Raw genomic sequence first — 11,490 nt, 5'->3', positions numbered from 1 at the left:
AAATACTTGGGCATATGGTTTTACACCCATTTAACATTCGGGATGCACATTGATTGATACCTGACATCAAAAACATGCCAAACTATGTGTACTTTACAGGAACAAATCCTCCCTAAGTCTGCTGGTCAGAAAGCATATTGCACAGCAGATGTAAATGCCAATTATCGACTACGGGGACATAGTATATGGCACGGCACCCCAAACCCACCTTAGCAAACTTGACACCCTCTACAATTCAATATGCCACTTTGTTCTATAATGCAACTACAACACACACCACTGCGAAATATTATCTCTAACTGTGCATGCTATGTCTTATATATGATGTATATATACCCTGTTCACTTATTTAACTGTATTTGTAACCATGTATTATTTGTTATCTTAACTCTGTGCCCAGGAGATACTTGAAAACGAGAGGTAACTTTCAATGTATTCTTCCTGGTAAAACATTTTATAAATAAATAAAATAAATAAACATAAGGCTATTCTTTTTTTTTATTGTTGCAGATTACATTTCAGCTGCATCATGAGTTTATATATCAATACAAGATGGATTAAATGTTTAGCATAACAGAAGCAGCCTGTCTAAAATGATACACTTTGTACATATCAACCACGGCTGCTTCTTCTGTTTGACCTGCTTATACACTTGTCCTGAATAGGGGTACCCAGGAACAGCATTATATAGTATCTTCTGTGAGTCAACAGGAATCTGAGGGTTCTATTTTTCAAAAGGGAAGTTTAAGATTATTTTTTTCATGGACTAAAACTAGGGCATGCTGAAGGTTGATCAAATTTGATCACTTAATCCAGAACTGGCCAACTCCAGGTCCACTAGCAGGTAAAGTTTTAAGGATATCCCTGCATCAGTACAGGTGACTCAAATAGGTATCTCAGTCAATGACTGAGCCACTGACTGAGCTTGCTGTGCTGAAGCAGGTATATCCTTAAAACCTGATGGCCCTTGAGGACTGGAGTTGGCTAACCTTGACTTAATCACTTACCTGTATCCAAACCTGCAGAGGACATCATAATGAAGCAAGTGATGTCACTAAAACCATCACAATGGGTCAAGGTATAAAATGTAGGTCTTGTAACCTTACCCAGCAAATGCTTTTTGGCTTTAGGACCAGGCAAGGTGGTGTTTAAGCCTTTCAAAGAACTACAAACAAAATGAAGGGGCCCCAAAAAGCAACCAGAAGAGCAAGCAGGAAAAGGGTTAGCAAGAAGAGCATGGGAAGAAGAAGCATGAGCAAGAAGAACAGGGGAAGAAAAAGCATGAGCAGGAAGAGCACAGGAAGAAGCATGGGAAGAAGCATGAGCAGGAAGAGCACAGGAAGAAGCATGAGCAAGAAGAGCATGGGAAGAAGCATGAGCAGGGGGAAAAGTGTGAGCGTCAGCCGGAAGAAAAACACAGAGTTAGGGAGGCAGCAGAAATCCCATAAAAGAACATCTGCACCAAAGATGCAAACTAAGAAGACAGTACAACAGAGAACTAAGATGATGCCAAAGAGATGCTCTGCTCCCAGCAGGATGTCTACAACCGGAAGATTACACAGCAGAGCTCCGGCTAGTGATACAGTAAGTAGGGTCTGGGGTGGGAGACAAGTAACTTGTATGCAAAAGGAACGCCCTAAATTAAAGAAATACGAAACCATGCATATGGTAAATATGGTGTTGGTGATGATTGCCCCTCTCTGACTCCTTGCAGCCTAATACAGTTTTATAAGGACAAAGATTAAAGTACAACAGGATTAGTAAAAGGATGTAATGTGTAAACTACTTTTATTTCCTGCTATTATATAATAAATATGGGACATCTTTAAAAATAGCTTTTGGTCCTTTTTCACTAGGACTCCGATAAAGCCTTTAAATATCATTTCCACCAATTCTTATGAAACAATGAGATTACAATGCACACAATCCCATTTAAAGATAATCTCCAGTAGAGGGTAGAAGGGGGTACAATGTTGCCAGATAGCAATAGCATTTTAACTTCGAGTTTGAATGATTCCATGATTCCGTTTCTCTCACTAGGTTACAAATTTCATAGAGGGTGAAATTTCAAATTCAGAGGACGATTTCTTCTGAGCCGGTTTCCTGAATCACCAGCAGCCAGGCATAAAAACAGCACTTTCTCTGAGAAGTCCAACAAGAAATCCAGAACGCCTGCTAAATATGAGTTAATAAAAATCCTTGGGAAAATGCAGTGTGCTCATTCTTGTTTCATTTATTCTGAGGGGCACAAGATTTCTGCAATCCTTTGAGGGCCATGATTATACCTTCTCAAAACACACATTTTCTAATGAAGGTTGCAAATTTATTTTACAAATACAAGAAATGGGAAGACAAACTGATATTTGCAGTCATGAAGGATTATAGGGCAAATGAAAGTTTGCAGGGCAATTAGAGTTTAGTGGAAGAAGCTTGGGAGAGAAAGCAAAGGAATTAGGGGAAGGGTGAAAAAAAAGAAGAAACTGTCTTCTATGTAAACATTTCTCATAAACAGTGAATTACACTCAGCCATATCTGAAGCAACAACCTTGGGAAGACAAACCAAATACAAGTAGAAGAAAAAGAAACAGATAACATAAAGTGTATATAAAACAATAAATAATAAACAATACATGAATACAAATAGATAATGGGTAAATCAACAGAAGTGCATTAAATATTTATAAATCTGGTCAAGTCGGTTAACATAACGCTAATTCATAAGGGATATCCTCAATGGTGCTTAGCCTTACAATGTCCTCATCTTCACCTGAAAAATGGTGAACTTTTAACGGTCGTTTGGCTTACTCATATGCAAATCATATGCTAATGAGCAGTTTACCTAACAATACATATCCTCAGACCTTTCTGCTCATGTTAGGGCATTGAAATAACGCTATGATAAGTAGGGCATAGCAAAACCTGCCATTACTCACAACCAGATCCGGATTATCATAGCACTATTTCATGAAGGAAAAAGGGCAGGTCTTAAAACAGCAGGCCAAGCTGACATTTTATCTCTTTAATATGTACTTCAATACCATCCACACAATGATAAGTAATTAGCTAAGTTATTGATCGATCCGTTATGTGAGAGATTGGTCAAGATTCGGCTTTGTGATTCACAATATGTCAGTGCAGCAGAAGAGGACCAAAGATGCAAAGTTCTGTGGAGAAGATCATGTGACCAGGCACATACAATTGGTGCACTGCTAGAGAGAGGGCAGGGCTCAAAAAGGGGTTTGCCAGAGACTGTTTCAGAAGAAGAAGACGGGGATGTGATTTTGTAAATGGTTGCTATAGAAACCAAAAATGTTTGTTACATTAAATATATAATTCAGAATTGTGTCCTTATAGAAAGGATCCCAATTATATGGCCAACAGAAACATGCAGGTATCACAGAGGGAGAGACAGACACGCAATAGCGGGCAATAGGAAGAGGGTGTCAGTGGATCAGACCAATAGGTGGATCCATCTAAGTATACTCTTCAATCAGTAGGGGAGTGGCAATTCACCATAAGGAGTGGAGTATAATTGGTACCTGCTCAGAACCGGCTATGATCCCGATAAAGGTCCACAGTAGATGGATGTTACTCCGAAGGGGGTCAAGTCCAATACAAGTAATGCAACTAATTAAATGCACCTCCCTTTGAGTGTTAAGTGTGGGCACCTAGGGAAGTACCGTGTCAATGAGTAACTAAGAGTATGTAAACTGACATACAACGTGTCAAATGTGTGTTAATAGTCCCTGTACCTGGGGACCTGAATAAAGACTGAGTTGTTCTACAAAAGTTCCTGCCACCCATCATTTTCACCCTTGCTACCTCATCGCCCAGCTGCCTGAATTCAGCACCCTGAATTGAGATAAACTATGTTGAGTTGCCAAATACTGCGCATCGATGTAAACGCCCCAGGAGCCGGGTAGGGAGGGTTACACTTGTAAACCCTGAGGAATCCACAATAAGTGGGGAAACACGTTGGAGGAGCTTTAGCAGGCACAGATTAAGGCTAGTCTCTGTGTTCACCCTTTGCCTGCACTAAGCAAGAGACTTTGTGAGCTGATGCAAGTGGCTGGATCGCTGCCCCGTGGAGCTTACAATCTTTGTTTTTGGTGCCTGAGGCGCAGGGAGATAAAGTGACTTGCCCAATGTCACAAGGAGCTAACACCGGGAATTGAACCGGGCTCCCCTGCTTCAAACTCAGTGCCAGTCAGTGTCTTTAGTCACTGATCCTTCTCCCACTTGTTCATGCGAACAAATGCATGCACTATAGTATTTTTAACTCCAGGTACATGTTTAGCTTTAAACCAAATATTATGCTGTACACATCTTAAAACTTAAATGCCTCTATAGCTGAATAACTTGTGAAGAGGCTGTTATTTTGTTAATTGACCATACCACTCCTATGTTATCCGACCAAAACCGAACCATTTTTTTTTAAATTCTCGCCACATTTCCATTGCTACAATTGTGTGACACAATTCTAAGAAAACTAAATTTTTCTAAGACCCTCCTGTAACCATTGCTCTGGTCAGGGTTCTGCCCATCAGTGTCCTTTCCTGTGTGCCCTAAAACCTATTACACCTGCAGCATCTGTAAAAGTTAAAAAAATCGCCAATATCCACTAATTCATCCCGCCAACAAGAACGTCCATTATAATTAACTATAAATAGATCCCAAACTGATAAATCCTCATTCAAGTTCTTTCCTTAATCATATATGTTGTTGAAGAGTTTACGTTTTTAACCCCAGCGGTCGCATATGCCAACTGTCTTGCAAAAACACCCTGTCCATTAGCATTACCCTATATGCAACATTTAAGTGACCTATTAGGGATTGGAACTGTTTCAATGTCATTTTCCTGCTCGCTAGTAACCAGATTATTAATGCCTGTAATATAAAAATCTGATCAACTGGCAGTCTAAACTCCATCCTGTTCGAATCTATCTAAATTCCAATTAAAGTAATGATTATCGATGGGCGTACTGTTTTTTTTTCGCTATAGGCACTCCTATTTTCTTGGCTACTCATTCAAATGTTCTTAAGAGTTTTGTACAAAGATTGTTACCTGCTGTTACCTGCTGGCCCAGCGAATAAAAAATCGTCGTGCAAAATTGAACTGCAGTTGGTTTAAAAGCTTACCACCCATTCAATGAAGGTTACAAAGAATACAAAATAAAAACAGGACCAAGCACAGCCCACACGGGTAAACACTTATCAAAATAAAACACATAATCAAATGAAAACCCAGTAAATGGAAACATGCAGGATGAACAGATAATAATCTAAAAGCTGCTTCGATGTTAGCTTTTGCTGGCAGAGTACATTCCTCCTTACCAACTGTAACACCTGCTGAAATGTGCTTTAATCCAAACCCTGACCCGGTTACAGAACGACGAACCTGCACGCCGGACGTGGCCTCTCGGCTTCAGGTCGGTGTTTACAAATCCCCTCCTCGCCTCGCGGTCCCGTCCTGTATGTGGCGAGCACGCATTACAGGTACGAATTCAGATTCCCAAAATCCAGGCCCTTGTGCTGGGACCGGGACAAAAATGAGGCAAAACCTAATTTTCATTTCCTGCTCGGCTTCGATCGCGCAGGATTTTTTCTTCAAATAAATAAACACTCCTCCCTTCCTCTGTTGCAATTTTGTGTTGTTGTTAGCAGGGGAAGAAAGGTTGTGAGGGAGTGTGTGTGTTGTGCAGACTGCGGAGGCTTCCAGACAGAGGCACAGACAGGGAGAAGCATCAATTTAGAGAGAGTGTAAATAGAAGTTTGTTTTGACGCTTCGCTCTATTTTCTCTCATGTGCCTCAAATGTATGAAAGTGTTTCGTACATCTGTCGCAAATTGTTGGCAATATTTTTTTTTACATCACATCTGAACTGGCGTTTAAAAAAAATGCAAATACAAGATACAAAAGTGATGCACAGAGATGCAGAGTTTGCTACATCTCATTATAATCTGTATTTCATGTAACTCCTCCTATTGTCACTCCATACATCACATGGTGACGCAAACAACGCAAAACTTGTAGGAAAGACATTGATACCTTGACGCAAAGAGACGTAAGATAAAAATGATGCCAATTGTGTTCATTTTGTTCCAAAATAGCTATGATTCATCTCCCCCCAGAGTGTAAGAGACTCAAACTTAAGAAATGTTGTCAAACCTGAAATATTATAATAAATAGTCTCTCTCTCTCTCTCTCTTTATTTGTGTAGCCACCTCTTTGGGGACTACTATTTCAGTAAAGAGGTTAACGGCCTTAATGGGTTAACTTTGTGGGCTCACTCATGTTACTGCCCTCCCCATCATGTGATGTAGGATGACTGTGCAGAAAGGATTGCCACTCCTTGTACGTCTTGTGACCTGTGATGTCACTATAGGGAGTATAGAGTGTAGATATAGCTACACCCAATGTTCTAGAGCAGGTTCTTCTGAGTTCGGACTGGGGTCCTCACTATGAGTCCCGTAAATAGGTTTGTGTGTATAGCGAAGTGTATTAAGATGTCCTGTCACCATTTGCTGTTTTCAGCTAGGAATATGCCCATTATGTAAGCGCCAGTAGTAAGGTCCAAGATTGTTCTCACTATTGAAAATGAGGAAGCATATTCTTGATACGCATTCTCAGAATAGTAACTCTGGAGTATGTTTGGACCAGCCCAACCGGAAGGTTCCTAGTGCAATCCTGATCACTTAGGTATGGAAAAAGTAGGCAGTACATACTGTAATAGTGGGTTACTAATCCAGGAGCCCAAAATGTATTCCTGTGAGACCCACTGAAGATGGGGCTTTACCGACTCTATGCAAGAGACGGTTACTTTATCCCTTACTATGGGTAATAAGTCTAAGTCCCTCCCCAGCGTAGGAGTGAAAGCAGCGATGAAGTCCAGAATGATATTGTTTGCCATGAGTTTATGTCTAGTAACCAGTATGTCAGTGTCTGAAGTATTATTGGCGGATGTCCAATAAAGCACCTTTTTGTTTATAAACGTTCCTGGCGCCCATCCTTAATACTGTATATTCAAGCATACACGCCCAGCCGGCACTTAGCCACCAAAGGCCTGAGAGACTGAGCACTACTTATGTATATAGTCAATCTGATATGAACTCCTTTAGAGGCAGGTAAGAGGGTTATATTTGAATGGTAAATAATTACAAGAATGAAGGACAAAAATGTTTTGTTATTAAATTGAACACATGCAACCTCTATTATGGGGACTGTGTGAATATCGGCCATTGCAGTCTGTAGGATTTTTCTAGACTAACTTGTTTTTTTCACAACCTTAAAAATAGACTTTTGGTCTTTTTCTTGACTAACGTGGTGTTATCAAATAAACAAGTAAATGTCCTGGGCCTTATTTAAGACAAGAGTCCTGTCACTTGATTGTATTGCTCCATGCCAACAACAATTACATACTGTACAGCAAAAACATTCTTCTTGTTAATCCTGAGGGAGAGTATATCGGAAACGGAAACTATTGTCTACCCCACCTGGGAGCTTCCATAAAATCCTAAGAAATATGAGAAACTCTATGAAAGATTCTTAACAACCTCAGCACTTAAATGGACTAAGGTTCCTGAAAAAATATCCATAGGAATTGGGGCTTTCCAAGGAGTTTCCTAATATGATGGCCAAAAAGGGATTTGTAGGAGAGAGTGAGAGAAAAAAACAGAGCAAACTGAACGTCTCATGAAAATATTTGCGTATGCGAGATAAGTCTATTTAGTTTCTTGTATTGTTCTTGATCTTTTATCAGTTTTGTTGCCAATTTATTTTACAGTGCAATGGAAAAGGCATTTGAGAGGTTGTTCGCTAATGTCTGTACTTTTCCCATCCTTGATCTCAAAAAGCCAGCAATGACTTGTGCATTGGGAAAATGTATGTGAACATTTCCCAGAACTTTTTTGATAAATGTCTTTTTGGTTGAAGTAAGATGGGCATTTGCATCCATGTGGTCCAAATATTTTGCATTGCATTCTGTCTAGCAAGGCTTTCTGTCCAGATGATTCCCAGAAAAGACGCATATTTTTCAAGGGTTCACTAGTATCTGTGCCTAATGGAATACAGATAACCACAACTACACTTTTGTTAACCCGTTTGGTGCAGTAGAGGACTGAACAACAAAATGATCGCACCATGTTTTGTAAGCTCATCTGACCATGAAGGGGTTAATAATCACTGCATCATTTTATTCATTTATCTCTCTGTGGTCCACGATTTATAACTTCCACTCCCCATACTATTTGCCATTCCATATTGTAGAAGGTCTCGTTTATTAACTGTATAACATACTTATACAAATATGCCCCTTGTGACCTTGTAAGACACACTATTTATTACAAAAACTCTTTGGGGGTTGATTTTAAATATAAATCATGAAATATATAGGAAAAAAATCCACATTTATGAATTTTGATACTATGAAATACTCCTGTAGCAGTGGAGGTCCAGAAACTAATTTTGATTTGTTTTATATTTTAGATCTGTCTACAGTTTTAATCCTACAGTTTCGAGTAAAATTCATGTTTCATTGCCTTACAGCAGGGGTGCACAGACTTTCCCACCTGTGCTCCCCTGCATGCTGTCCCCCTCTGCTTGCACCCCCCCTTTCCTTGGCTCCGGGAGTCAAATGATGCCGTGGGGTCATGTGATGTCACATGACGATGTGTCGTTGAAAGCCAAGGTAAGCAAAGTTAAAGAGGCCTTGCACTGTCCCCCGGCATTTAATTTAAATGCCTTGGGGAAGAGTGGGGGACCTCTGAAACTGCCACGACCCTCCCCCTAGAAAATCTCACCCCCCCCCCCAATTTGCGCACACCTGCTTTACAGTATGTTTACATATTTTTTATTAGAACTGCGTATCATAATTATGGTTTAAGAAAGTGGCCAAGAAATACAAGGATCACAAGTCATGCTGCAAGAGCCTGCAAGTTCCTTTCTTGGCAAAACTGTACAGTATGTGTTTTCAAGTACAGATGGGATGAAACTCGGGGGAGGAGGTTGATATTGGGCCTCATGAGCTGGCAATGATCTTTAGCGAACCCAAAAGAAGCCGGAAACTTGTTCTTTTGGCAGCAGTGAAGGAATCCAACACCAAACAAGACGTCAGACACCAAAACTATAAATGAAATCCTGGGATTTATTCAGCAACTGTGAATTTATCTCCATTTTTTTGGTTACATTTTTAAATAATACAAAGATTTATTTTACAGTGAGTAATGCCTGGCCTTGTTTGTTTTTGCTGAATGGTTGATTAACAATTAGATGATCATTGTAACCAGTGCAGATTTCCATTGTAATGTTTATTCAATTCATTTTTCCTTTTTTCCTTTGTTAGTAATTGTGATTTACACAATAATGGGATTTTTATTCCATATTCCAAGAGACTCAGTGATAGCCCTCAGAACAATTATTTGCCAAGTCTCAGTTTCAAGCCAAATTTGGAAAATGAAAAATAATAACTAATCTACAAAACAAATAAGACAAGGAAATAGTGAGTTCCAAAAGATGTGTGAGCTCCTTTGGGACATATGCGGCTATTTGGCTATTTAGTGCTGACTAAGTATACATTACTTTACAGTATAAAAATATACAACAATGTAAATTAGTCAGGATGAGGACACAATACAAGGATTCAAGTATTAAATGAGTATTGACATCTGGGTACAGATGGGCAAATCTTTTGTCAAAGTTCAATTTCACAGCAAAAATTAAATTTTTTTCAAATTTTTTACGTTTTAGGAGATTACTGCAGTTAAAAAAAAAATTGCATCAATACACTTTGGGGCCTATGCACTAAGTGGTGAAAAAAAAAATCGCTGGTCTGTTTAAATTGCCAGCTTTGAGAGCGTTGCTATCACGGTATGCATAAAGCCCGGAATACCTGTGATAGCAACATTTGCAAAACTGGCGAGTAGCCGGCGACGTGATCGCTCACCTGGCGATTTCTTTCTGCTGCAGAGAGAGAGAGAGCCGTGTCTCCCTGCGCAAATCTCGCCAGAGATCAAACATTTTTTATATAAAATGTAATAGGCCCATTTGCATTTTATTCCCACGGTCACATGACGCGGGACATTTAAATGGATAGGAGATACCAGCACCCAATAACGGGCCTGTATCTCAGGAAGCAGGGGGTCCCCGAACCTCAAATCATTGAAGTTCTGCTCCGGAGATGCCCTGCAACAATACACTAGTATTAAAACCCAAATACAATTTTGAACTAATTCGTTACTGTAGCAGCTATCTGCTATGTAACTGTCACGCTTGTGCGAGCCCACAGACAAGACCTGACCCCGGCACTGAGGTGGGAAGGACAGTGCCACACACCCACAGTAGCGAAGGCGGGCCCAGTAGGTGGTTTGTAACGTTGCTGGGTCTGGGTATGAAGAAAAAGGGTTAATCCAATACTCGCCAGGTTCCAAGGGTAGGAGAGGTACACGTAGGTACACGTAGTCGTTATCCGTAAGCCAGGGGTAAAGAGCCAGAGAGAATCCAAATGCAAAGCCAGGTCAGTACACGAGAGGTTAATCCATAAGCCAGAGGTCGAGAGCCAGAGAGAATCCAAATGCAAAGCCAGGTCGGTACACGAGAGGTAACTGTAGAAATCAAAGCAAGACAGGGCTGGACAAGCCAGGCACATACAAGGCTACACAAAGTCTATGTTCAGCAAGGTATGCCAGGAGAGGCAGTCCTACATAGGATAACTTATGATCAACCGCTCACCAATTAGTTTATAATAAAAATAGCCGGTGCAAAGGAATGGTACTGGCAGAACAAGCAAACAAGAAGACACAAGAGGTCTACCACAGATCCCTTTTAACACTGCACAACAAGGCTGTTAATTGTATTAGGGGTATAGTGCTCCCTGATGTATGATCAAATGAGCTGTATGGTGTACAGAAAGTAACCGCTCCCTGTGGCGGACGGTTACCAATAAAAGCCTGATGTAGGCAATACAATAAAGTTTTATTAATTACACAAGACAACGACGCGTACTCAAATAGCATAAAAACAATTAAAACACAAGGTATTGGGTGACACCAGAAGGAAATGGAGTAAACAATCCAATAATGGATACATCACATGAACCCTCCTGGTGGTGACTAGAATCAGGACAGGGGGTCGGGTGGGAGGTAAATGCAGATAGCAGGGGGGATAGTTAATGGTGTGTACTACAAGTGCCTCTATATAGGATATTGCACATCATCATATGCCAGAGATTTAATATATACCATAGAGATATATGTCCTCCTCGACAACCTCCTCCCTAGATAAATGAAAGGGTGTGTATGTGGTAGGTAGTGATAAACCGCAGCAAACTCAGCGCACCACAAATGCTATATCAACAGTGTAAATCTCAAATGCAAATGTAGTAGCTGGGTTTACTCACAATGATCAGTACATCAGATGATAACCACTACATTGTCTGCTATCACAGCTAACATACACCCTCTCTCCCCCCAGTATACCGGAACAGTCTCACCCGTG

Source organism: Ascaphus truei, chromosome 6, assembly GCF_040206685.1.
Source record: "Ascaphus truei isolate aAscTru1 chromosome 6, aAscTru1.hap1, whole genome shotgun sequence".
Classification (NCBI taxonomy): Eukaryota; Metazoa; Chordata; class Amphibia; order Anura; family Ascaphidae; genus Ascaphus; species Ascaphus truei.
The sequence above is the reverse complement of the archived record's forward strand: the minus strand, read 5'-3'. Positions refer to the sequence as shown.